Raw genomic sequence first — 21,621 nt, 5'->3', positions numbered from 1 at the left:
GTGTCGAAGGCTGCACGCGCCCAGCGAATGACAGGGGGTGCAACGAGCAGCAGTGCGTCTCACACACGCGGCGGTGCGCCCGCCAATTCGGCCGTCACTCTGCTGGGACGCCAGGCGCGCCTCCCCGCGCCGTCCTCGAGGAACTGGCGGTTGCGGAAGGAAGCGCTTTCGTCAAATGCGGCCGAAAACTAACATTTTGTGTGTTGGGAGAAAAGCCGAACGCGAATTCTGCCGTGCTCCTACATTAGATGAGCGCCAACGGCCATACCATGATGAATACACCGGTTCTCGTCCGATCACCGAAGTTAAGCATCATCGGGCCCGGCTAGTACTTGGATGGGTGACCGCCTGGGAAACCCGGGTGCTGTTGGCTCCCTTACTGTTTTTTTTTTTGTTATGTCGCCAGCCCAATTTTCAAACTACCTTTCTGTTGTGACAAAGATGCTTCCTTAAGCCTTTTAAACTACTGTAATGGTACGAAAATGCAGTAATTAACTCAGTTTGAGGGAGAATGTGCTAACCAAGTTTGCCAAAAAGACTTTGAAAACGACAAAACAGTACGAATCGGCAGGTGATTTCTGAAATACGTCACCGCCTATTGTTGTGTAGGAGTGTAGAGTTCCAAATTTGATTTGTAACCACGAATTTATTCCTTAGTCGTCTCGTCTCGTCTCGTCTCGTCTCGTCCCGCAGACGTTTGTCGTGCTTGCGCTGTCATATGGACCACGACCCGAGCGGCAGCGAGCGGCAGTCGAGCAAAGTCGGGACAAGTCGGGACGGGGACAGGGACAGGGACAGGAATGGTGCGAATGCACTGCAAACTACGCAGACACCTGGTGTGAGGCGAGGCGAGGCGAGGCGAGGAAGCCCACATCGCTACCAGTGGGCCCTCCAGCACGACACTGCCACACCCCGCACAGGCCTTCCGCTGAACACCAGGGACAAGATGCGTCCTCCGCTTGTGTCAAAGGCTGCACGCGCCCAGCGAATGACAGGGGGTGCAACGAGCAGCAGTGCGTCTCACACACGCGGCGGTGCGCCCGCCAATTCGGCCGTCACTCTGCTGGGACGCCGGGCGCGCCTTCCCGCGCCGTCCTCGAGGAACTGGCGGTTGCGGAAGGAAGCGCTTTCGTCAAATGCGGCCGAAAACTAACATTTTGTGTGTTGGGAGAAAAGCCGAACGAGAATTCTGCCGTGCTCCTACATTAGATGAGCGCCAACGGCCATACCATGATGAATACACCGGTTCTCGTCCGATCACCGAAGTTAAGCATCATCGGGCCCGTCTAGTACTTGGATGGGTGACCGCCTGGGAAACCCGGGTGCTGTTGGCTCCCTTCCTGTTTTTTTTTTTTTTGTTATGTCGCCAGCCCAATTTTCAAACTACCTTTCTGTTGTGACAAAGATGCTTCCTTAAGCCTTTTAAACTACTGTAATGGTACGAAAATGCAGTAATTAACTCTGTTTGAGGGAGAATGTGCTAACCAAGTTTGCCAAGAAGACTTTGAAAACGACAAAACAGTACGAATCGGCAGATGATTTCTGAAATACGTCACCGCCTATTGTTGTGTAGGAGTGTAGAGTTCCAAATTTGATTTGTAACCACGAATTTATTCCTTAGTCGTCTCGTCTCGTCTCGTCCCGCAGACGTTTGTCGTGCTTGCGCTGTCATATGGACTACGACCCGAGCGGCAGCGAGCGGCAGTCGAGCAAAGTCGGGACAAGTCGGGACGGGGACAGGGACAGGGATAGGAATGGTGCGAATGCACTGCAAACTTACGCAGACACCTGGTGTGAGGCGAGGCGAGGCGAGGCGAGGCGAGGAAGCCCACATCGCTACCAGTGGGCCCTCCAGCACGACACTGCCACACCCCGCACAGGCCCTCCGCTGAACACCAGGGACAAGATGCGTCCTCCGCTAGTGTCGAAGGCTGCACGCGCCCAGCGAATGACAGGGGGTGCAACGAGCAGCAGTGCGTCTCACACACGCGGCGGTGCGCCCGCCAATTCGGCCGTCACTCTGCTGGGACGCCGGGCGCGCCTCCCCGCGCCGTCCTCGTGGAACTGGCGGTTGCGGAAGGAAGCGCTTTCGTCAAATGCGGCCGAAAACTAACATTTTGTGTGTTGGGAGAAAAGCCGAACGCGAATTCTGCCGTGCTCCTACATTAGATGAGCGCCAACGGCCATACCATGATGAATACACCGGTTCTCGTCCGATCACCGAAGTTAAGCATCATCGGGCCCGGCTAGTACTTGGATGGGTGACCGCCTGGGAAACCCGGGTGCTGTTGGCTCCCTTACTGTTTTTTTTTTTGTTATGTCGCCAGCCCAATTTTCAAACTACCTTTCTGTTGTGACAAAGATGCTTCCTTAAGCCTTTTAAACTACTGTAATGGAACGAAAATGCAGTAATTAACTCAGTTTGAGGGAGAATGTGCTAACCAAGTTTGCCAAGAAGACTTTGAAAACGACAAAACACTACGAATCGGCAGGTGATTTCTGAAATACGTCACCGCCTATTGTTGTGTAGGTGTGTTGAGTTCCAAATTTGATTTGTAACCACGAACTTATTCCTTAGTCGTCTCGTCTCGTCTCGTCTCGTCCCGCAGACGTTTGTCGTGCTTGCGCTGTCATATGGACCACGACCCGAGCGGCAGCGAGCGGCAGTCGAGCAAAGTCGGGACAAGTCGGGACGGGGACAGGGACAGGGATAGGAATGGTGCGAATGCACTGCAAACTACGCAGACACCTGGTGGGAGGCGAGGCGAGGCGAGGCGAGGCGAGGCGAGGCGAGGAAGCCCACATCGCTACCAGTGGGCCCTCCAGCACGACACTGCCACACCCCGCACAGGCCCTCCGCTGAACACCAGGGACAAGATGCGTCCTCCGCTAGTGTCGAAGGCTGCACGCGCCCAGCGAATGACAGGGGGTGCAACGAGCAGCAGTGCGCCTCACACACGCGGCGGTGCGCCCGCCAATTCGGCCGTCACTCTGCTGGGACGCCGGGCGCGCCTCCCCGCGCCGTCCTCGAGGAACTGGCGGTTGCGGAAGAAAGCGCTTTCGTCAAATGCGGCCGAAAACTAACATTTTGTGTGTTGGGAGAAAAGCCGAACGCGAATTCTGCCGTGCTCCTACATTAGATGAGCGCCAACGGCCATACCATGATGAATACACCGGTTCTCGTCCGATCACCGAAGTTAAGCATCATCGGGCCCGGCTAGTACTTGGATGGGTGACCGCCTGGGAAACCCGGGTGCTGTTGGCTCCCTTCCTGTTTTTTTTTTTTTTTGTTATGTCGCCATCCCAAATTTCAAACTACCTTTCTGTTGTGACAAAGATGCTTCCTTAAGCCTTTTAAACTACTGTAATGGTACGAAAATGCAGTAATTAACTCAGTTTGAGGGAGAATGTGCTAACCAAGTTTGCCAAAAAGACTTTGAAAACGACAAAACAGTACGAATCGGCAGGTGATTTCTGAAATACGTCACCGCCTATTGTTGTGTAGGAGTGTAGAGTTCCAAATTTGATTTGTAACCACGAATTTATTCCTTAGTCGTCTCGTCTCGTCTCGTCCCGCAGACGTTTGTCGTGCTTGCGCTGTCATATGGACCACGACCCGAGCGGCAGCGAGCGGCAGTCGAGCAAAGTCGGGACAAGTCGGGACGGGGACAGGGACAGGGACAGGAATGGTGCGAATGCACTGCAAACTACGCAGACACCTGGTGTGAGGCGAGGCGAGGCGAGGCGAGGAAGCCCACATCGCTACCAGTGGGCCCTCCAGCACGACACTGCCACACCCCGCACAGGCCTTCCGCTGAACACCAGGGACAAGATGCGTCCTCCGCTTGTGTCAAAGGCTGCACGCGCCCAGCGAATGACAGGGGGTGCAACGAGCAGCAGTGCGTCTCACACACGCGGCGGTGCGCCCGCCAATTCGGCCGTCACTCTGCTGGGACGCCGGGCGCGCCTTCCCGCGCCGTCCTCGAGGAACTGGCGGTTGCGGAAGGAAGCGCTTTCGTCAAATGCGGCCGAAAACTAACATTTTGTGTGTTGGGAGAAAAGCCGAACGAGAATTCTGCCGTGCTCCTACATTAGATGAGCGCCAACGGCCATACCATGATGAATACACCGGTTCTCGTCCGATCACCGAAGTTAAGCATCATCGGGCCCGTCTAGTACTTAGATGGGTGACCGCCTGGGAAACCCGGGTGCTGTTGGCTCCCTTCCTGTTTTTTTTTTTTTTGTTATGTCGCCAGCCCAATTTTCAAACTACCTTTCTGTTGTGACAAAGATGCTTCCTTAAGCCTTTTAAACTACTGTAATGGTACGAAAATGCAGTAATTAACTCTGTTTGAGGGAGAATGTGCTAACCAAGTTTGCCAAGAAGACTTTGAAAACGACAAAACAGTACGAATCGGCAGATGATTTCTGAAATACGTCACCGCCTATTGTTGTGTAGGAGTGTAGAGTTCCAAATTTGATTTGTAACCACGAATTTATTCCTTAGTCGTCTCGTCTCGTCTCGTCCCGCAGACGTTTGTCGTGCTTGCGCTGTCATATGGACTACGACCCGAGCGGCAGCGAGCGGCAGTCGAGCAAAGTCGGGACAAGTCGGGACGGGGACAGGGACAGGGATAGGAATGGTGCGAATGCACTGCAAACTTACGCAGACACCTGGTGTGAGGCGAGGCGAGGCGAGGCGAGGCGAGGAAGCCCACATCGCTACCAGTGGGCCCTCCAGCACGACACTGCCACACCCCGCACAGGCCCTCCGCTGAACACCAGGGACAAGATGCGTCCTCCGCTAGTGTCGAAGGCTGCACGCGCCCAGCGAATGACAGGGGGTGCAACGAGCAGCAGTGCGTCTCACACACGCGGCGGTGCGCCCGCCAATTCGGCCGTCACTCTGCTGGGACGCCGGGCGCGCCTCCCCGCGCCGTCCTCGTGGAACTGGCGGTTGCGGAAGGAAGCGCTTTCGTCAAATGCGGCCGAAAACTAACATTTTGTGTGTTGGGAGAAAAGCCGAACGCGAATTCTGCCGTGCTCCTACATTAGATGAGCGCCAACGGCCATACCATGATGAATACACCGGTTCTCGTCCGATCACCGAATTTAAGCATCATCGGGCCCGGCTAGTACTTGGATGGGTGACCGCCTGCGAAACCCGGGTGCTGTTGGCTCCCTTCCTGTTTTTTTTTTTTGTTATGTCGCCAGCCAAATTTTCAAACTACCTTTCTGTTGTGACAAAGATGCTTCCTTAAGCCTTTTAAACTACTGTAATGGTACGAAAATGCAGTAATTAACTCTGTTTGAGGGAGAATGTGCTAACCAAGTTTGCCAAGAAGACTTTGAAAACGACAAAACAGTACGAATCGGCAGATGATTTCTGAAATACGTCACCGCCTATTGTTGTGTAGGAGTGTAGAGTTCCAAATTTGATTTGTAACCACGAATTTATTCCTTAGTCGTCTCGTCTCGTCTCGTCCCGCAGACGTTTGTCGTGCTTGCGCTGTCATATGGACTACGACCCGAGCGGCAGCGAGCGGCAGTCGAGCAAAGTCGGGACAAGTCGGGACGGGGACAGGGACAGGGATAGGAATGGTGCGAATGCACTGCAAACTTACGCAGACACCTGGTGTGAGGCGAGGCGAGGCGAGGCGAGGCGAGGAAGCCCACATCGCTACCAGTGGGCCCTCCAGCACGACACTGCCACACCCCGCACAGGCCCTCCGCTGAACACCAGGGACAAGATGCGTCCTCCGCTAGTGTCGAAGGCTGCACGCGCCCAGCGAATGACAGGGGGTGCAACGAGCAGCAGTGCGTCTCACACACGCGGCGGTGCGCCCGCCAATTCGGCCGTCACTCTGCTGGGACGCCGGGCGCGCCTCCCCGCGCCGTCCTCGTGGAACTGGCGGTTGCGGAAGGAAGCGCTTTCGTCAAATGCGGCCGAAAACTAACATTTTGTGTGTTGGGAGAAAAGCCGAACGCGAATTCTGCCGTGCTCCTACATTAGATGAGCGCCAACGGCCATACCATGATGAATACACCGGTTCTCGTCCGATCACCGAAGTTAAGCATCATCGGGCCCGGCTAGTACTTGGATGGGTGACCGCCTGGGAAACCCGGGTGCTGTTGGCTCCCTTACTGTTTTTTTTTTTGTTATGTCGCCAGCCCAATTTTCAAACTACCTTTCTGTTGTGACAAAGATGCTTCCTTAAGCCTTTTAAACTACTGTAATGGAACGAAAATGCAGTAATTAACTCAGTTTGAGGGAGAATGTGCTAACCAAGTTTGCCAAGAAGACTTTGAAAACGACAAAACACTACGAATCGGCAGGTGATTTCTGAAATACGTCACCGCCTATTGTTGTGTAGGTGTGTTGAGTTCCAAATTTGATTTGTAACCACGAACTTATTCCTTAGTCGTCTCGTCTCGTCTCGTCTCGTCCCGCAGACGTTTGTCGTGCTTGCGCTGTCATATGGACCACGACCCGAGCGGCAGCGAGCGGCAGTCGAGCAAAGTCGGGACAAGTCGGGACGGGGACAGGGACAGGGATAGGAATGGTGCGAATGCACTGCAAACTACGCAGACACCTGGTGGGAGGCGAGGCGAGGCGAGGCGAGGCGAGGCGAGGCGAGGAAGCCCACATCGCTACCAGTGGGCCCTCCAGCACGACACTGCCACACCCCGCACAGGCCCTCCGCTGAACACCAGGGACAAGATGCGTCCTCCGCTAGTGTCGAAGGCTGCACGCGCCCAGCGAATGACAGGGGGTGCAACGAGCAGCAGTGCGTCTCACACACGCGGCGGTGCGCCCGCCAATTCGGCCGTCACTCTGCTGGGACGCCGGGCGCGCCTCCCCGCGCCGTCCTCGAGGAACTGGCGGTTGCGGAAGGAAGCGCTTTCGTCAAATGCGGCCGAAAACTAACATTTTGTGTGTTGGGAGAAAAGCCGAACGCGAATTCTGCCGTGCTCCTACATTAGATGAGCGCCAACGGCCATACCATGATGAATACACCGGTTCTCGTCCGATCACCGAAGTTAAGCATCATCGGGCCCGGCTAGTACTTGGATGGGTGACCGCCTGGGAAACCCGGGTGCTGTTGGCTCCCTTCCTGTTTTTTTTTTTTTGTTATGTCGCCATCCCAAATTTCAAACTACCTTTCTGTTGTGACAAAGATGCTTCCTTAAGCCTTTTAAACTACTGTAATGGTACGAAAATGCAGTAATTAACTCAGTTTGAGGGAGAATGTGCTAACCAAGTTTGCCAAAAAGACTTTGAAAACGACAAAACAGTACGAATCGGCAGGTGATTTCTGAAATACGTCACCGCCTATTGTTGTGTAGGAGTGTAGAGTTCCAAATTTGATTTGTAACCACGAATTTATTCCTTAGTCGTCTCGTCTCGTCTCGTCCCGCAGACGTTTGTCGTGCTTGCGCTGTCATATGGACCACGACCCGAGCGGCAGCGAGCGGCAGTCGAGCAAAGTCGGGACAAGTCGGGACGGGGACAGGGACAGGGACAGGAATGGTGCGAATGCACTGCAAACTACGCAGACACCTGGTGTGAGGCGAGGCGAGGCGAGGCGAGGAAGCCCACATCGCTACCAGTGGGCCCTCCAGCACGACACTGCCACACCCCGCACAGGCCCTCCGCTGAACACCAGGGACAAGATGCGTCCTCCGCTAGTGTCGAAGGCTGCACGCGCCCAGCGAATGACAGGGGGTGCAACGAGCAGCAGTGCGTCTCACACACGCGGCGGTGCGCCCGCCAATTCGGCCGTCACTCTGCTGGGACGCCGGGCGCGCCTTCCCGCGCCGTCCTCGAGGAACTGGCGGTTGCGGAAGGAAGCGCTTTCGTCAAATGCGGCCGAAAACTAACATTTTGTGTGTTGGGAGAAAAGCCGAACGAGAATTCTGCCGTGCTCCTACATTAGATGAGCGCCAACGGCCATACCATGATGAATACACCGGTTCTCGTCCGATCACCGAAGTTAAGCATCATCGGGCCCGGCTAGTACTTGGATGGGTGACCGCCTGGGAAACCCGGGTGCTGTTGGCTCCCTTCCTGTTTTTTTTTTTTGTTATGTCGCCAGCCAAATTTTCAAACTACCTTTCTGTTGTGACAAAGATGCTTCCTTAAGCCTTTTAAACTACTGTAATGGTACGAAAATGCAGTAATTAACTCTGTTTGAGGGAGAATGTGCTAACCAAGTTTGCCAAGAAGACTTTGAAAACGACAAAACAGTACGAATCGGCAGATGATTTCTGAAATACGTCACCGCCTATTGTTGTGTAGGAGTGTAGAGTTCCAAATTTGATTTGTAACCACGAATTTATTCCTTAGTCGTCTCGTCTCGTCTCGTCCCGCAGACGTTTGTCGTGCTTGCGCTGTCATATGGACTACGACCCGAGCGGCAGCGAGCGGCAGTCGAGCAAAGTCGGGACAAGTCGGGACGGGGACAGGGACAGGGATAGGAATGGTGCGAATGCACTGCAAACTTACGCAGACACCTGGTGTGAGGCGAGGCGAGGCGAGGCGAGGCGAGGAAGCCCACATCGCTACCAGTGGGCCCTCCAGCACGACACTGCCACACCCCGCACAGGCCCTCCGCTGAACACCAGGGACAAGATGCGTCCTCCGCTAGTGTCGAAGGCTGCACGCGCCCAGCGAATGACAGGGGGTGCAACGAGCAGCAGTGCGTCTCACACACGCGGCGGTGCGCCCGCCAATTCGGCCGTCACTCTGCTGGGACGCCGGGCGCGCCTCCCCGCGCCGTCCTCGAGGAACTGGCGGTTGCGGAAGGAAGCGCTTTCGTCAAATGCGGCCGAAAACTAACATTTTGTGTGTTGGGAGAAAAGCCGAACGCGAATTCTGCCGTGCTCCTACATTAGATGAGCGCCAACGGCCATACCATGATGAATACACCGGTTCTCGTCCGATCACCGAAGTTAAGCATCATCGGGCCCGGCTAGTACTTGGATGGGTGACCGCCTGGGAAACCCGGGTGCTGTTGGCTCCCTTACTGTTTTTTTTTTTGTTATGTCGCCAGCCCAATTTTCAAACTACCTTTCTGTTGTGACAAAGATGCTTCCTTAAGCCTTTTAAACTACTGTAATGGAACGAAAATGCAGTAATTAACTCAGTTTGAGGGAGAATGTGCTAACCAAGTTTGCCAAGAAGACTTTGAAAACGACAAAACACTACGAATCGGCAGGTGATTTCTGAAATACGTCACCGCCTATTGTTGTGTAGGTGTGTTGAGTTCCAAATTTGATTTGTAACCACGAACTTATTCCTTAGTCGTCTCGTCTCGTCTCGTCTCGTCCCGCAGACGTTTGTCGTGCTTGCGCTGTCATATGGACCACGACCCGAGCGGCAGCGAGCGGCAGTCGAGCAAAGTCGGGACAAGTCGGGACGGGGACAGGGACAGGGATAGGAATGGTGCGAATGCACTGCAAACTACGCAGACACCTGGTGGGAGGCGAGGCGAGGCGAGGCGAGGCGAGGCGAGGCGAGGAAGCCCACATCGCTACCAGTGGGCCCTCCAGCACGACACTGCCACACCCCGCACAGGCCCTCCGCTGAACACCAGGGACAAGATGCGTCCTCCGCTAGTGTCGAAGGCTGCACGCGCCCAGCGAATGACAGGGGGTGCAACGAGCAGCAGTGCGTCTCACACACGCGGCGGTGCGCCCGCCAATTCGGCCGTCACTCTGCTGGGACGCCGGGCGCGCCTCCCCGCGCCGTCCTCGAGGAACTGGCGGTTGCGGAAGGAAGCGCTTTCGTCAAATGCGGCCGAAAACTAACATTTTGTGTGTTGGGAGAAAAGCCGAACGCGAATTCTGCCGTGCTCCTACATTAGATGAGCGCCAACGGCCATACCATGATGAATACACCGGTTCTCGTCCGATCACCGAAGTTAAGCATCATCGGGCCCGGCTAGTACTTGGATGGGTGACCGCCTGGGAAACCCGGGTGCTGTTGGCTCCCTTCCTGTTTTTTTTTTTTTTGTTATGTCGCCATCCCAAATTTCAAACTACCTTTCTGTTGTGACAAAGATGCTTCCTTAAGCCTTTTAAACTACTGTAATGGTACGAAAATGCAGTAATTAACTCAGTTTGAGGGAGAATGTGCTAACCAAGTTTGCCAAAAAGACTTTGAAAACGACAAAACAGTACGAATCGGCAGGTGATTTCTGAAATACGTCACCGCCTATTGTTGTGTAGGAGTGTAGAGTTCCAAATTTGATTTGTAACCACGAATTTATTCCTTAGTCGTCCCGTCTCGTCTCGTCCCGCAGACGTTTGTCGTGCTTGCGCTGTCATATGGACCACGACCCGAGCGGCAGCGAGCGGCAGTCGAGCAAAGTCGGGACAAGTCGGGACGGGGACAGGGACAGGGACAGGAATGGTGCGAATGCACTGCAAACTACGCAGACACCTGGTGTGAGGCGAGGCGAGGCGAGGCGAGGAAGCCCACATCGCTACCAGTGGGCCCTCCAGCACGACACTGCCACACCCCGCACAGGCCCTCCGCTGAACACCAGGGACAAGATGCGTCCTCCGCTAGTGTCGAAGGCTGCACGCGCCCAGCGAATGACAGGGGGTGCAACGAGCAGCAGTGCGTCTCACACACGCGGCGGTGCGCCCGCCAATTCGGCCGTCACTCTGCTGGGACGCCGGGCGCGCCTTCCCGCGCCGTCCTCGAGGAACTGGCGGTTGCGGAAGGAAGCGCTTTCGTCAAATGCGGCCGAAAACTAACATTTTGTGTGTTGGGAGAAAAGCCGAACGAGAATTCTGCCGTGCTCCTACATTAGATGAGCGCCAACGGCCATACCATGATGAATACACCGGTTCTCGTCCGATCACCGAAGTTAAGCATCATCGGGCCCGGCTAGTACTTGGATGGGTGACCGCCTGGGAAACCCGGGTGCTGTTGGCTCCCTTCCTGTTTTTTTTTTTGTTATGTCGCCAGCCAAATTTTCAAACTACCTTTCTGTTGTGACAAAGATGCTTCCTTAAGCCTTTTAAACTACTGTAATGGTACGAAAATGCAGTAATTAACTCTGTTTGAGGGAGAATGTGCTAACCAAGTTTGCCAAGAAGACTTTGAAAACGACAAAACAGTACGAATCGGCAGATGATTTCTGAAATACGTCACCGCCTATTGTTGTGTAGGAGTGTAGAGTTCCAAATTTGATTTGTAACCACGAATTTATTCCTTAGTCGTCTCGTCTCGTCTCGTCCCGCAGACGTTTGTCGTGCTTGCGCTGTCATATGGACTACGACCCGAGCGGCAGCGAGCGGCAGTCGAGCAAAGTCGGGACAAGTCGGGACGGGGACAGGGACAGGGATAGGAATGGTGCGAATGCACTGCAAACTTACGCAGACACCTGGTGTGAGGCGAGGCGAGGCGAGGCGAGGCGAGGAAGCCCACATCGCTACCAGTGGGCCCACCAGCACGACACTGCCACACCCCGCACAGGCCCTCCGCTGAACACCAGGGACAAGATGCGTCCTCCGCTAGTGTCGAAGGCTGCACGCGCCCAGCGAATGACAGGGGGTGCAACGAGCAGCAGTGCGTCTCACACACGCGGCGGTGCGCCCGCCAATTCGGCCGTCACTCTGCTGGGACGCCGGGCGCGCCTCCCCGCGCCGTCCTCGAGGAACTGGCGGTTGCGGAAGGAAGCGCTTTCGTCAAATGCGGCCGAAAACTAACATTTTGTGTGTTGGGAGAAAAGCCGAACGCGAATTCTGCCGTGCTCCTACATTAGATGAGCGCCAACGGCCATACCATGATGAATACACCGGTTCTCGTCCGATCACCGAAGTTAAGCATCATCGGGCCCGGCTAGTACTTGGATGGGTGACCGCCTGGGAAACCCGGGTGCTGTTGGCTCCCTTACTGTTTTTTTTTTTTTTTGTTATGTCGCCAGCCCAATTTTCAAACTACCTTTCTGTTGTGACAAAGATGCTTCCTTAAGCCTTTTAAACTACTGTAATGGAACGAAAATGCAGTAATTAACTCAGTTTGAGGGAGAATGTGCTAACCAAGTTTGCCAAGAAGACTTTGAAAACGACAAAACACTACGAATCGGCAGGTGATTTCTGAAATACGTCACCGCCTATTGTTGTGTAGGTGTGTTGAGTTCCAAATTTGATTTGTAACCACGAACTTATTCCTTAGTCGTCTCGTCTCGTCTCGTCTCGTCCCGCAGACGTTTGTCGTGCTTGCGCTGTCATATGGACCACGACCCGAGCGGCAGCGAGCGGCAGTCGAGCAAAGTCGGGACAAGTCGGGACGGGGACAGGGACAGGGATAGGAATGGTGCGAATGCACTGCAAACTACGCAGACACCTGGTGGGAGGCGAGGCGAGGCGAGGCGAGGCGAGGCGAGGCGAGGAAGCCCACATCGCTACCAGTGGGCCCTCCAGCACGACACTGCCACACCCCGCACAGGCCCTCCGCTGAACACCAGGGACAAGATGCGTCCTCCGCTAGTGTCGAAGGCTGCACGCGCCCAGCGAATGACAGGGGGTGCAACGAGCAGCAGTGCGTCTCACACACGCGGCGGTGCGCCCGCCAATTCGGCCGTCACTCTGCTGGGACGCCGGGCGCGCCTCCCCGCGCCGTCCTCGAGGAACTGGCGGTTGCGGAAGGAAGCGCTTTCGTCAAATGCGGCCGAAAACTAACATTTTGTGTGTTGGGAGAAAAGCCGAACGCGAATTCTGCCGTGCTCCTACATTAGATGAGCGCCAACGGCCATACCATGATGAATACACCGGTTCTCGTCCGATCACCGAAGTTAAGCATCATCGGGCCCGGCTAGTACTTGGATGGGTGACCGCCTGGGAAACCCGGGTGCTGTTGGCTCCCTTACTGTTTTTTTTTTTGTTATGTCGCCAGCCCAATTTTCAAACTACCTTTCTGTTGTGACAAAGATGCTTCCTTAAGCCTTTTAAACTACTGTAATGGAACGAAAATGCAGTAATTAACTCAGTTTGAGGGAGAATGTGCTAACCAAGTTTGCCAAGAAGACTTTGAAAACGACAAAACACTACGAATCGGCAGGTGATTTCTGAAATACGTCACCGCCTATTGTTGTGTAGGTGTGTTGAGTTCCAAATTTGATTTGTAACCACGAACTTATTCCTTAGTCGTCTCGTCTCGTCTCGTCTCGTCCCGCAGACGTTTGTCGTGCTTGCGCTGTCATATGGACCACGACCCGAGCGGCAGCGAGCGGCAGTCGAGCAAAGTCGGGACAAGTCGGGACGGGGACAGGGACAGGGATAGGAATGGTGCGAATGCACTGCAAACTACGCAGACACCTGGTGGGAGGCGAGGCGAGGCGAGGCGAGGCGAGGCGAGGCGAAGAAGCCCACATCGCTACCAGTGGGCCCTCCAGCTCGACACTGCCACACCCCGCACAGGCCCTCCGCTGAACACCAGGGACAAGATGCGTCCTCCGCTAGTGTCGAAGGCTGCACGCGCCCAGCGAATGACAGGGGGTGCAACGAGCAGCAGTGCGTCTCACACACGCGGCGGTGCGCCCGCCAATCCGGCCGTCACTCTGCTGGGACGCCGGGCGCGCCTCCCCGCGCCGTCCTCGTCGAACTGGCGGTTGCGGAAGGAAGCGCTTTCGTCAAATGCGGCCGAAAACTAACATTTTGTGTGTTGGGAGAAAAGCCGAACGCGAATTCTGCCGTGCTCCTACATTAGATGAGCGCCAACGGCCATACCATGATGAATACACCGGTTCTCGTCCGATCACCGAAGTTAAGCATCATCGGGCCCGGCTAGTACTTGGATGGGTGACCGCCTGGGAAACCCGGGTGCTGTTGGCTCCCTTCCTGTTTTTTTTTTTTTGTTATGTCGCCATCCCAAATTTCAAACTACCTTTCTGTTGTGACAAAGATGCTTCCTTAAGCCTTTTAAACTACTGTAATGGTACGAAAATGCAGTAATTAACTCAGTTTGAGGGAGAATGTGCTAACCAAGTTTGCCAAAAAGACTTTGAAAACGACAAAACAGTACGAATCGGCAGGTGATTTCTGAAATACGTCACCGCCTATTGTTGTGTAGGAGTGTAGAGTTCCAAATTTGATTTGTAACCACGAATTTATTCCTTAGTCGTCTCGTCTCGTCTCGTCTCGTCTCGTCCCGCAGACGTTTGTCGTGCTTGCGCTGTCATATGGACCACGACCCGAGCGGCAGCGAGCGGCAGTCGAGCAAAGTCGGGACAAGTCGGGACGGGGACAGGGACAGGGACAGGAATGGTGCGAATGCACTGCAAACTACGCAGACACCTGGTGTGAGGCGAGGCGAGGCGAGGCGAGGAAGCCCACATCGCTACCAGTGGGCCCTCCAGCACGACACTGCCACACCCCGCACAGGCCCTCCGCTGAACACCAGGGACAAGATGCGTCCTCCGCTAGTGTCGAAGGCTGCACGCGCCCAGCGAATGACAGGGGGTGCAACGAGCAGCAGTGCGTCTCACACACGCGGCGGTGCGCCCGCCAATTCGGCCGTCACTCTGCTGGGACGCCGGGCGCGCCTTCCCGCGCCGTCCTCGAGGAACTGGCGGTTGCGGAAGGAAGCGCTTTCGTCAAATGCGGCCGAAAACTAACATTTTGTGTGTTGGGAGAAAAGCCGAACGAGAATTCTGCCGTGCTCCTACATTAGATGAGCGCCAACGGCCATACCATGATGAATACACCGGTTCTCGTCCGATCACCGAATTTAAGCATCATCGGGCCCGGCTAGTACTTGGATGGGTGACCGCCTGCGAAACCCGGGTGCTGTTGGCTCCCTTCCTGTTTTTTTTTTTTGTTATGTCGCCAGCCAAATTTTCAAACTACCTTTCTGTTGTGACAAAGATGCTTCCTTAAGCCTTTTAAACTACTGTAATGGTACGAAAATGCAGTAATTAACTCTGTTTGAGGGAGAATGTGCTAACCAAGTTTGCCAAGAAGACTTTGAAAACGACAAAACAGTACGAATCGGCAGATGATTTCTGAAATACGTCACCGCCTATTGTTGTGTAGGAGTGTAGAGTTCCAAATTTGATTTGTAACCACGAATTTATTCCTTAGTCGTCTCGTCTCGTCTCGTCCCGCAGACGTTTGTCGTGCTTGCGCTGTCATATGGACTACGACCCGAGCGGCAGCGAGCGGCAGTCGAGCAAAGTCGGGACAAGTCGGGACGGGGACAGGGACAGGGATAGGAATGGTGCGAATGCACTGCAAACTTACGCAGACACCTGGTGTGAGGCGAGGCGAGGCGAGGCGAGGCGAGGAAGCCCACATCGCTACCAGTGGGCCCTCCAGCACGACACTGCCACACCCCGCACAGGCCCTCCGCTGAACACCAGGGACAAGATGCGTCCTCCGCTAGTGTCGAAGGCTGCACGCGCCCAGCGAATGACAGGGGGTGCAACGAGCAGCAGTGCGTCTCACACACGCGGCGGTGCGCCCGCCAATTCGGCCGTCACTCTGCTGGGACGCCGGGCGCGCCTCCCCGCGCCGTCCTCGAGGAACTGGCGGTTGCGGAAGGAAGCGCTTTCGTCAAATGCGGCCGAAAACTAACATTTTGTGTGTTGGGAGAAAAGCCGAACGCGAATTCTGCCGTGCTCCTACATTAGATGAGCGCCAACGGCCATACCATGATGAATACACCGGTTCTCGTCCGATCACCGAAGTTAAGCATCATCGGGCCCGGCTAGTACTTGGATGGGTGACCGCCTGGGAAACCCGGGTGCTGTTGGCTCCCTTACTGTTTTTTTTTTGTTATGTCGCCAGCCCAATTTTCAAACTACCTTTCTGTTGTGACAAAGATGCTTCCTTAAGCCTTTTAAACTACTGTAATGGAACGAAAATGCAGTAATTAACTCAGTTTGAGGGAGAATGTGCTAACCAAGTTTGCCAAGAAGACTTTGAAAACGACAAAACACTACGAATCGGCAGGTGATTTCTGAAATACGTCACCGCCTATTGTTGTGTAGGTGTGTTGAGTTCCAAATTTGATTTGTAACCACGAACTTATTCCTTAGTCGTCTCGTCTCGTCTCGTCTCGTCCCGCAGACGTTTGTCGTGCTTGCGCTGTCATATGGACCACGACCCGAGCGGCAGCGAGCGGCAGTCGAGCAAAGTCGGGACAAGTCGGGACGGGGACAGGGACAGGGATAGGAATGGTGCGAATGCACTGCAAACTACGCAGCCACCTGGTGGGAGGCGAGGCGAGGCGAGGCGAGGCGAGGCGAGGCGAGGAAGCCCACATCGCTACCAGTGGGCCCTCCAGCTCGACACTGCCACACCCCGCACAGGCCCTCCGCTGAACACCAGGGACAAGATGCGTCCTCCGCTAGTGTCGAAGGCTGCACGCGCCCAGCGAATGACAGGGGGTGCAACGAGCAGCAGTGCGTCTCACACACGCGGCGGTGCGCCCGCCAATCCGGCCGTCACTCTGCTGGGACGCCGGGCGCGCCTCCCCGCGCCGTCCTCGTCGAACTGGCGGTTGCGGAAGGAAGCGCTTTCGTCAAATGCGGCCGAAAACTAACATTTTGTGTGTTGGGAGAAAAGCCGAACGCGAATTCTGCCGTGCTCCTACATTAGATGAGCGCCAACGGCCATACCATGATGAATACACCGGTTCTCGTCCGATCACCGAAGTTAAGCATCATCGGGCCCGGCTAGTACTTGGATGGGTGACCGCCTGGGAAACCCGGGTGCTGTTGGCTCCCTTCCTGTTTTTTTTTTTTTTTGTTATGTCGCCATCCCAAATTTCAAACTACCTTTCTGTTGTGACAAAGATGCTTCCTTAAGCCTTTTAAACTACTGTAATGGTACGAAAATGCAGTAATTAACTCAGTTTGAGGGAGAATGTGCTAACCAAGTTTGCCAAAAAGACTTTGAAAACGACAAAACAGTACGAATCGGCAGGTGATTTCTGAAATACGTCACCGCCTATTGTTGTGTAGGAGTGTAGAGTTCCAAATTTGATTTGTAACCACGAATTTATTCCTTAGTCGTCTCGTCTCGTCTCGTCTCGTCTCGTCCCGCAGACGTTTGTCGTGCTTGCGCTGTCATATGGACCACGACCCGAGCGGCAGCGAGCGGCAGTCGAGCAAAGTCGGGACAAGTCGGGACGGGGACAGGGACAGGGACAGGAATGGTGCGAATGCACTGCAAACTACGCAGACACCTGGTGTGAGGCGAGGCGAGGCGAGGCGAGGAAGCCCACATCGCTACCAGTGGGCCCTCCAGCACGACACTGCCACACCCCGCACAGGCCCTCCGCTGAACACCAGGGACAAGATGCGTCCTCCGCTAGTGTCGAAGGCTGCACGCGCCCAGCGAATGACAGGGGGTGCAACGAGCAGCAGTGCGTCTCACACACGCGGCGGTGCGCCCGCCAATTCGGCCGTCACTCTGCTGGGACGCCGGGCGCGCCTCCCCGCGCCGTCCTCGAGGAACTGGCGGTTGCGGAAGGAAGCGCTTTCGTCAAATGCGGCCGAAAACTAACATTTTGTGTGTTGGGAGAAAAGCCGAACGAGAATTCTGCCGTGCTCCTACATTAGATGAGCGCCAACGGCCATACCATGATGAATACACCGGTTCTCGTCCGATCACCGAATTTAAGCATCATCGGGCCCGGCTAGTACTTGGATGGGTGACCGCCTGGGAAACCCGGGTGCTGTTGGCTCCCTTCCTGTTTTTTTTTTTTGTTATGTCGCCAGCCAAATTTTCAAACTACCTTTCTGTTGTGACAAAGATGCTTCCTTAAGCCTTTTAAACTACTGTAATGGTACGAAAATGCAGTAATTAACTCTGTTTGAGGGAGAATGTGCTAACCAAGTTTGCCAAGAAGACTTTGAAAACGACAAAACAGTACGAATCGGCAGATGATTTCTGAAATACGTCACCGCCTATTGTTGTGTAGGAGTGTAGAGTTCCAAATTTGATTTGTAACCACGAATTTATTCCTTAGTCGTCTCGTCTCGTCTCGTCCCGCAGACGTTTGTCGTGCTTGCGCTGTCATATGGACTACGACCCGAGCGGCAGCGAGCGGCAGTCGAGCAAAGTCGGGACAAGTCGGGACGGGGACAGGGACAGGGATAGGAATGGTGCGAATGCACTGCAAACTTACGCAGACACCTGGTGTGAGGCGAGGCGAGGCGAGGCGAGGCGAGGAAGCCCACATCGCTACCAGTGGGCCCTCCAGCACGACACTGCCACACCCCGCACAGGCCCTCCGCTGAACACCAGGGACAAGATGCGTCCTCCGCTAGTGTCGAAGGCTGCACGCGCCCAGCGAATGACAGGGGGTGCAACGAGCAGCAGTGCGTCTCACACACGCGGCGGTGCGCCCGCCAATTCGGCCGTCACTCTGCTGGGACGCCGGGCGCGCCTCCCCGCGCCGTCCTCGAGGAACTGGCGGTTGCGGAAGGAAGCGCTTTCGTCAAATGCGGCCGAAAACTAACATTTTGTGTGTTGGGAGAAAAGCCGAACGCGAATTCTGCCGTGCTCCTACATTAGATGAGCGCCAACGGCCATACCATGATGAATACACCGGTTCTCGTCCGATCACCGAAGTTAAGCATCATCGGGCCCGGCTAGTACTTGGATGGGTGACCGCCTGGGAAACCCGGGTGCTGTTGGCTCCCTTACTGTTTTTTTTTTTGTTATGTCGCCAGCCCAATTTTCAAACTACCTTTCTGTTGTGACAAAGATGCTTCCTTAAGCCTTTTAAACTACTGTAATGGAACGAAAATGCAGTAATTAACTCAGTTTGAGGGAGAATGTGCTAACCAAGTTTGCCAAGAAGACTTTGAAAACGACAAAACACTACGAATCGGCAGGTGATTTCTGAAATACGTCACCGCCTATTGTTGTGTAGGTGTGTTGAGTTCCAAATTTGATTTGTAACCACGAACTTATTCCTTAGTCGTCTCGTCTCGTCTCGTCTCGTCCCGCAGACGTTTGTCGTGCTTGCGCTGTCATATGGACCACGACCCGAGCGGCAGCGAGCGGCAGTCGAGCAAAGTCGGGACAAGTCGGGACGGGGACAGGGACAGGGATAGGAATGGTGCGAATGCACTGCAAACTACGCAGCCACCTGGTGGGAGGCGAGGCGAGGCGAGGCGAGGCGAGGCGAGGCGAGGAAGCCCACATCGCTACCAGTGGGCCCTCCAGCTCGACACTGCCACACCCCGCACAGGCCCTCCGCTGAACACCAGGGACAAGATGCGTCCTCCGCTAGTGTCGAAGGCTGCACGCGCCCAGCGAATGACAGGGGGTGCAACGAGCAGCAGTGCGTCTCACACACGCGGCGGTGCGCCCGCCAATCCGGCCGTCACTCTGCTGGGACGCCGGGCGCGCCTCCCCGCGCCGTCCTCGTCGAACTGGCGGTTGCGGAAGGAAGCGCTTTCGTCAAATGCGGCCGAAAACTAACATTTTGTGTGTTGGGAGAAAAGCCGAACGCGAATTCTGCCGTGCTCCTACATTAGATGAGCGCCAACGGCCATACCATGATGAATACACCGGTTCTCGTCCGATCACCGAAGTTAAGCATCATCGGGCCCGGCTAGTACTTGGATGGGTGACCGCCTGGGAAACCCGGGTGCTGTTGGCTCCCTTCCTGTTTTTTTTTTTTTTTGTTATGTCGCCATCCCAAATTTCAAACTACCTTTCTGTTGTGACAAAGATGCTTCCTTAAGCCTTTTAAACTACTGTAATGGTACGAAAATGCAGTAATTAACTCAGTTTGAGGGAGAATGTGCTAACCAAGTTTGCCAAAAAGACTTTGAAAACGACAAAACAGTACGAATCGGCAGGTGATTTCTGAAATACGTCACCGCCTATTGTTGTGTAGGAGTGTAGAGTTCCAAATTTGATTTGTAACCACGAATTTATTCCTTAGTCGTCTCGTCTCGTCTCGTCTCGTCTCGTCCCGCAGACGTTTGTCGTGCTTGCGCTGTCATATGGACCACGACCCGAGCGGCAGCGAGCGGCAGTCGAGCAAAGTCGGGACAAGTCGGGACGGGGACAGGGACAGGGACAGGAATGGTGCGAATGCACTGCAAACTACGCAGACACCTGGTGTGAGGCGAGGCGAGGCGAGGCGAGGAAGCCCACATCGCTACCAGTGGGCCCTCCAGCACGACACTGCCACACCCCGCACAGGCCCTCCGCTGAACACCAGGGACAAGATGCGTCCTCCGCTAGTGTCGAAGGCTGCACGCGCCCAGCGAATGACAGGGGGTGCAACGAGCAGCAGTGCGTCTCACACACGCGGCGGTGCGCCCGCCAATTCGGCCGTCACTCTGCTGGGACGCCGGGCGCGCCTCCCCGCGCCGTCCTCGAGGAACTGGCGGTTGCGGAAGGAAGCGCTTTCGTCAAATGCGGCCGAAAACTAACATTTTGTGTGTTGGGAGAAAAGCCGAACGAGAATTCTGCCGTGCTCCTACATTAGATGAGCGCCAACGGCCATACCATGATGAATACACCGGTTCTCGTCCGATCACCGAATTTAAGCATCATCGGGCCCGGCTAGTACTTGGATGGGTGACCGCCTGGGAAACCCGGGTGCTGTTGGCTCCCTTCCTGTTTTTTTTTTTTGTTATGTCGCCAGCCAAATTTTCAAACTACCTTTCTGTTGTGACAAAGATGCTTCCTTAAGCCTTTTAAACTACTGTAATGGTACGAAAATGCAGTAATTAACTCTGTTTGAGGGAGAATGTGCTAACCAAGTTTGCCAAGAAGACTTTGAAAACGACAAAACAGTACGAATCGGCAGATGATTTCTGAAATACGTCACCGCCTATTGTTGTGTAGGAGTGTAGAGTTCCAAATTTGATTTGTAACCACGAATTTATTCCTTAGTCGTCTCGTCTCGTCTCGTCCCGCAGACGTTTGTCGTGCTTGCGCTGTCATATGGACTACGACCCGAGCGGCAGCGAGCGGCAGTCGAGCAAAGTCGGGACAAGTCGGGACGGGGACAGGGACAGGGATAGGAATGGTGCGAATGCACTGCAAACTTACGCAGACACCTGGTGTGAGGCGAGGCGAGGCGAGGCGAGGCGAGGAAGCCCACATCGCTACCAGTGGGCCCTCCAGCACGACACTGCCACACCCCGCACAGGCCCTCCGCTGAACACCAGGGACAAGATGCGTCCTCCGCTAGTGTCGAAGGCTGCACGCGCCCAGCGAATGACAGGGGGTGCAACGAGCAGCAGTGCGTCTCACACACGCGGCGGTGCGCCCGCCAATTCGGCCGTCACTCTGCTGGGACGCCGGGCGCGCCTCCCCGCGCCGTCCTCGAGGAACTGGCGGTTGCGGAAGGAAGCGCTTTCGTCAAATGCGGCCGAAAACTAACATTTTGTGTGTTGGGAGAAAAGCCGAACGCGAATTCTGCCGTGCTCCTACATTAGATGAGCGCCAACGGCCATACCATGATGAATACACCGGTTCTCGTCCGATCACCGAAGTTAAGCATCATCGGGCCCGGCTAGTACTTGGATGGGTGACCGCCTGGGAAACCCGGGTGCTGTTGGCTCCCTTACTGTTTTTTTTTTTGTTATGTCGCCAGCCCAATTTTCAAACTACCTTTCTGTTGTGACA

At 54.9% G+C, this 21,621-nt stretch overlaps 23 non-coding genes across 23 annotated transcripts; all 23 read left to right on the top strand.

Moving 5' to 3' along the window:
- Window positions 1-254: 254 nt before the first annotated feature.
- On the top strand, window positions 255-373 carry LOC126088832 (5S ribosomal RNA). Its single transcript, XR_007520183.1, has one exon. It is a non-coding gene; the product is annotated as a 5S ribosomal RNA (ribosomal RNA).
- An 842-nt stretch (window positions 374-1,215) lies between these two features.
- On the top strand, window positions 1,216-1,334 carry LOC126089109 (5S ribosomal RNA). Its single transcript, XR_007520450.1, has one exon. It is a non-coding gene; the product is annotated as a 5S ribosomal RNA (ribosomal RNA).
- Window positions 1,335-2,175: 841 nt separating this feature from the next.
- On the top strand, window positions 2,176-2,294 carry LOC126088831 (5S ribosomal RNA). Its single transcript, XR_007520182.1, has one exon. It is a non-coding gene; the product is annotated as a 5S ribosomal RNA (ribosomal RNA).
- Window positions 2,295-3,146: 852 nt separating this feature from the next.
- On the top strand, window positions 3,147-3,265 carry LOC126088830 (5S ribosomal RNA). The gene has a single exon (XR_007520181.1). It is a non-coding gene; the product is annotated as a 5S ribosomal RNA (ribosomal RNA).
- Window positions 3,266-4,101: 836 nt separating this feature from the next.
- Window positions 4,102-4,220, top strand: LOC126089186 (5S ribosomal RNA). Its single transcript, XR_007520522.1, has one exon. It is a non-coding gene; the product is annotated as a 5S ribosomal RNA (ribosomal RNA).
- An 841-nt stretch (window positions 4,221-5,061) lies between these two features.
- LOC126089403 (5S ribosomal RNA) lies at window positions 5,062-5,180 on the top strand. The gene has a single exon (XR_007520730.1). It is a non-coding gene; the product is annotated as a 5S ribosomal RNA (ribosomal RNA).
- Window positions 5,181-6,019: 839 nt separating this feature from the next.
- LOC126088829 (5S ribosomal RNA) lies at window positions 6,020-6,138 on the top strand. The gene has a single exon (XR_007520180.1). It is a non-coding gene; the product is annotated as a 5S ribosomal RNA (ribosomal RNA).
- Window positions 6,139-6,990: 852 nt separating this feature from the next.
- On the top strand, window positions 6,991-7,109 carry LOC126088828 (5S ribosomal RNA). The gene has a single exon (XR_007520179.1). It is a non-coding gene; the product is annotated as a 5S ribosomal RNA (ribosomal RNA).
- An 834-nt stretch (window positions 7,110-7,943) lies between these two features.
- On the top strand, window positions 7,944-8,062 carry LOC126088826 (5S ribosomal RNA). Its single transcript, XR_007520177.1, has one exon. It is a non-coding gene; the product is annotated as a 5S ribosomal RNA (ribosomal RNA).
- An 839-nt stretch (window positions 8,063-8,901) lies between these two features.
- LOC126088825 (5S ribosomal RNA) lies at window positions 8,902-9,020 on the top strand. Its single transcript, XR_007520176.1, has one exon. It is a non-coding gene; the product is annotated as a 5S ribosomal RNA (ribosomal RNA).
- Window positions 9,021-9,872: 852 nt separating this feature from the next.
- Window positions 9,873-9,991, top strand: LOC126088824 (5S ribosomal RNA). Its single transcript, XR_007520175.1, has one exon. It is a non-coding gene; the product is annotated as a 5S ribosomal RNA (ribosomal RNA).
- Window positions 9,992-10,826: 835 nt separating this feature from the next.
- LOC126088822 (5S ribosomal RNA) lies at window positions 10,827-10,945 on the top strand. Its single transcript, XR_007520174.1, has one exon. It is a non-coding gene; the product is annotated as a 5S ribosomal RNA (ribosomal RNA).
- Window positions 10,946-11,783: 838 nt separating this feature from the next.
- Window positions 11,784-11,902, top strand: LOC126088821 (5S ribosomal RNA). Its single transcript, XR_007520173.1, has one exon. It is a non-coding gene; the product is annotated as a 5S ribosomal RNA (ribosomal RNA).
- An 856-nt stretch (window positions 11,903-12,758) lies between these two features.
- On the top strand, window positions 12,759-12,877 carry LOC126088820 (5S ribosomal RNA). Its single transcript, XR_007520172.1, has one exon. It is a non-coding gene; the product is annotated as a 5S ribosomal RNA (ribosomal RNA).
- An 852-nt stretch (window positions 12,878-13,729) lies between these two features.
- LOC126088819 (5S ribosomal RNA) lies at window positions 13,730-13,848 on the top strand. Its single transcript, XR_007520171.1, has one exon. It is a non-coding gene; the product is annotated as a 5S ribosomal RNA (ribosomal RNA).
- Window positions 13,849-14,692: 844 nt separating this feature from the next.
- On the top strand, window positions 14,693-14,811 carry LOC126089402 (5S ribosomal RNA). Its single transcript, XR_007520729.1, has one exon. It is a non-coding gene; the product is annotated as a 5S ribosomal RNA (ribosomal RNA).
- An 839-nt stretch (window positions 14,812-15,650) lies between these two features.
- On the top strand, window positions 15,651-15,769 carry LOC126088818 (5S ribosomal RNA). The gene has a single exon (XR_007520170.1). It is a non-coding gene; the product is annotated as a 5S ribosomal RNA (ribosomal RNA).
- Window positions 15,770-16,620: 851 nt separating this feature from the next.
- On the top strand, window positions 16,621-16,739 carry LOC126088817 (5S ribosomal RNA). The gene has a single exon (XR_007520169.1). It is a non-coding gene; the product is annotated as a 5S ribosomal RNA (ribosomal RNA).
- An 846-nt stretch (window positions 16,740-17,585) lies between these two features.
- Window positions 17,586-17,704, top strand: LOC126089358 (5S ribosomal RNA). The gene has a single exon (XR_007520686.1). It is a non-coding gene; the product is annotated as a 5S ribosomal RNA (ribosomal RNA).
- An 839-nt stretch (window positions 17,705-18,543) lies between these two features.
- Window positions 18,544-18,662, top strand: LOC126088816 (5S ribosomal RNA). Its single transcript, XR_007520168.1, has one exon. It is a non-coding gene; the product is annotated as a 5S ribosomal RNA (ribosomal RNA).
- Window positions 18,663-19,514: 852 nt separating this feature from the next.
- Window positions 19,515-19,633, top strand: LOC126088814 (5S ribosomal RNA). The gene has a single exon (XR_007520166.1). It is a non-coding gene; the product is annotated as a 5S ribosomal RNA (ribosomal RNA).
- Window positions 19,634-20,479: 846 nt separating this feature from the next.
- Window positions 20,480-20,598, top strand: LOC126089357 (5S ribosomal RNA). Its single transcript, XR_007520685.1, has one exon. It is a non-coding gene; the product is annotated as a 5S ribosomal RNA (ribosomal RNA).
- An 839-nt stretch (window positions 20,599-21,437) lies between these two features.
- On the top strand, window positions 21,438-21,556 carry LOC126088813 (5S ribosomal RNA). Its single transcript, XR_007520165.1, has one exon. It is a non-coding gene; the product is annotated as a 5S ribosomal RNA (ribosomal RNA).
- The last annotated feature ends 65 nt before the right edge of the window (window positions 21,557-21,621 follow it).

Source organism: Schistocerca cancellata, chromosome 6 (assembly GCF_023864275.1).
Source record: "Schistocerca cancellata isolate TAMUIC-IGC-003103 chromosome 6, iqSchCanc2.1, whole genome shotgun sequence".
In the NCBI taxonomy this organism is placed as follows: domain Eukaryota; kingdom Metazoa; phylum Arthropoda; class Insecta; order Orthoptera; family Acrididae; genus Schistocerca; species Schistocerca cancellata.
This window is presented reverse-complemented; position numbering and strand designations above follow the sequence as displayed.